This window comes from Capsicum annuum, unplaced genomic scaffold, assembly GCF_002878395.1.
Source record: "Capsicum annuum cultivar UCD-10X-F1 unplaced genomic scaffold, UCD10Xv1.1 ctg59776, whole genome shotgun sequence".
NCBI lineage: Eukaryota > Viridiplantae > Streptophyta > Magnoliopsida > Solanales > Solanaceae > Capsicum > Capsicum annuum.
Genome location: NW_025868520.1, coordinates 1 through 2,971, shown reverse-complemented (window position 1 = coordinate 2,971; position 2,971 = coordinate 1). Strand labels below are relative to the sequence as shown.

The 2,971-nt window shown below is 34.7% G+C and overlaps 2 long non-coding RNA genes across 2 annotated transcripts; both read right to left on the bottom strand.

The window, feature by feature from the left end:
• Nucleotides 1-481: 481 nt before the first annotated feature.
• On the bottom strand, nucleotides 482-1,708 carry LOC124893448. The gene is made up of 4 exons (XR_007050709.1): nucleotides 1,624-1,708; nucleotides 1,493-1,536; nucleotides 965-1,383; nucleotides 482-868 (listed from the first exon to the last, which is right to left on the bottom strand). It is a non-coding gene; the product is annotated as an uncharacterized LOC124893448 (long non-coding RNA).
• Nucleotides 1,709-1,807: 99 nt separating this feature from the next.
• LOC124893449 lies at nucleotides 1,808-2,958 on the bottom strand. Its single transcript, XR_007050710.1, has 3 exons — nucleotides 2,826-2,958; nucleotides 2,114-2,216; nucleotides 1,808-1,890 (listed from the first exon to the last, which is right to left on the bottom strand). It is a non-coding gene; the product is annotated as an uncharacterized LOC124893449 (long non-coding RNA).
• Nucleotides 2,959-2,971: the final 13 nt, after the last annotated feature.

The following is a 2,971-nucleotide window of genomic DNA, read 5'->3' as shown; positions in this document are numbered from 1 at the left end:
GCACTTCATGAGCATATTCCCCATTTCCAAACACGTCCATATTAAAATCATCAAGGTCACTTTTGTGCTTTGCTAACAGGTCTATCAACTCCCTGTAGCCTTTTGCCCAAACCATTTTTCCTAAGACGTATGCACCTTTAGAGAAAACTTGCTGACCACTTTGCCTTTCTGCGGCCATTTTTCTCCAATTTTTAGAAAGTTCGGGTTTACACCATGAACATTGCAGACCACAGACCTGGGTAAATCCTGTGTAATAGGAGAGATGATGTGATTTGAACAGTCATTATATATAATTTAAATAGAATATTTATACAATGAATGGTTAATGGGTAGTAAAGAAAGAAAACTGACCTAGCAACAACATTGAACCCCACTGTAACTATGAACATCAGCCGATTCACTGCCATGCTACAAATAAAAAAAGTAAAAAGATACTATTTAGTTCATTGGCAAGTCATTTTTAACTTTTCTGGCAAGTCATTTTTAACATTTCATGACAACAGAAGTGGATCCACAATTTAAAGGTCAGTGTATGCATGTAGAGTACCATTGCAATCATTTCTCCCGAGCGACAAAGGATCAAAACTCTGTATAAATATATGTATCAAAAAATAGTATATATGTATGGTTTGAGTAGAAGGCAATGGGTGTAAAATATTGGTCAAGAATATCTGGTTCACTTGAATCACAGACCCTCAGTAAAAGGTCTGCAGGTTGTGTTTCTTTTAGCTGTTCATATGGAAATAGGTATACCACCTGAAATTTTTATCACCTTTACGAGAAGTAGGGGTGCTTTAGAACCTCATCAACACTTTGTCAATCTTCCTGAAATGAAAGATGCAGTCCAACATAATACAGAATCAACAGCCTGAAACACAAATAGACAACATATGTATCAAATTTAGGTTTTATCATTGACTGTTTAAAGATAGCTTACAGTATTCCATTGTAATAATTCACGTACTAATTGCAATGCCCATATGTTTGGAAACCTGCAGCAATCAAATAATATTTGAGCTGGCAATTTGAAACTTTGTTGTGTTCCTCGGTCATCATTCATCAGCCTTACACAAAAATCAGATCTTCAACCAAACAGTTAGATGTTAGTTGATGCTATACCTTTCTTTTATTGGACCTATTAACTTGTAATAGTTCGGAAAACTTTGGAGCCTTGCATTTTTACGAATAGTGAGAACTCTATCATGTAGTGGATGTATTATGGTCTGAAAGGAGTACAAGAATAAAAGATAAGGCTTTAGGATGATACAAGCTAATTTTATGGATTGAATAAGATGACAAAGATAAAAAGATGCCTGATTATGTAGTTCAACTCTCGTCACAACTGTTGCGACAGTTTCATCCCACCACAAACGACCAAACGGTCTGTATATGTAACATGTCACATAATTAAAAACAGTATTTGGCAAGAAGAAAAGGCAGGTGAAAATGCAAAATGGATATTAAATCAAAAAAATAGTAGATGTATCATTACTTTGCGGAACTACCACCAACGAACCTCATGGCATACTCTGGGACCTGCTGATTTTAAGCATCATAAGATCCAGAAACCAAATAAAACAATAACTAAGTCTTGCCATTAAATATTAATTTAAAAAATCATACCAAAGGCTTCCCTAAAGGTAGCAATACTCTCTTCTCATCTGGGTCCCATTCAACTTTTTTATCTGAACTCCAGTCAAGTCCCTGAATTTGCACCCTACAATCAAAGAGCTCAAGAATTCAACACCACAAGGAGCTCATCACTTAATTACCACCAATGACATGACAGAAAAAATTTATACCTTTCTCTTGAAAATTTGGCATACATATTGATGGTCATCTTCATTCAACTGAAGAGGACGATGGTCATATAAAACATTTCCAGCACCCCTACAAAAATGACCGGACTGCATTAGCAAAACTCATTAATGCAGTGAACATTTCAAGCTCAACATTAGTTACAGCAAGAAACCTCTCAAAATAAGAACTAAATATTATTTTTAAAGACACTTCTCAGGTGACCACAACATTAAATCATGAGGTGCAACACATGCAAAAACATAGAACTAACTGGCACAATTACATTACACCTACACACAGTATGTGAACTCACCATCCCTCCCCATTCTTATAAAATTCTAGAAATCAGTTTTGGGCTCATCAGTGTAAGGTATTTCGTCTCTTGGCTCACTGTTCTCCACCTAAAAGGAAAATCACTGAAAGACAAAAGAGACATGTCGAATCTTAGTATTGTTATCAAATGAAGTGTAGGTTGATATTGAATATCCTTTTCGCCTTTTACATTTTTTTTCAAATATGTCAGAAGACTATTGCACATTAGTTCAACAACTTACCCTTGATTAAAAAAGTTAAATTACTGAAGTCATATGCTGATTTTAAAGACTCGAACAATGAACCTACATTCCCATATTATCAATGTCTTACTGAATGGAGCCAAAAACATATGATTTTTTATACAGCCAGGTCACAATTCAGTATCTATATAAACTTTACAAATAATGAAAGTGCAGGAACCTTTTCCATTTCGCATCATTAATATATAGATAAACAAGGTTGAAGATAGAATTGTCCTTAATATACCAAACCAAATAGCGGACAAGAAATAATCTTAGCATATTCTTAATGACCCAAACAGATTGATTTGAGGTCGCTTTGTCAGAAATTTATCTTCTTTGAAATGTACACTTAACCATCTCTGAATTTGTTTAATCAAAGATTGAATTTTGGACATAAAATATCATAAACTACAATGGCTTGCCAAGAAAAGCTCATACTATAGGGTTTCATGGATTGAAACTACCAACCTATTTCCAGATATAGATACACCTGTCAACCTCTGTAGAAGTCTTTCCCTTGCAAATAGTACAACACCAGCAAGCCGCTCATTACCTGCGATTCCTACCCTATCTTTATGACTTTAAAATTTTAAATGGTGAGTTCAAGTACAATA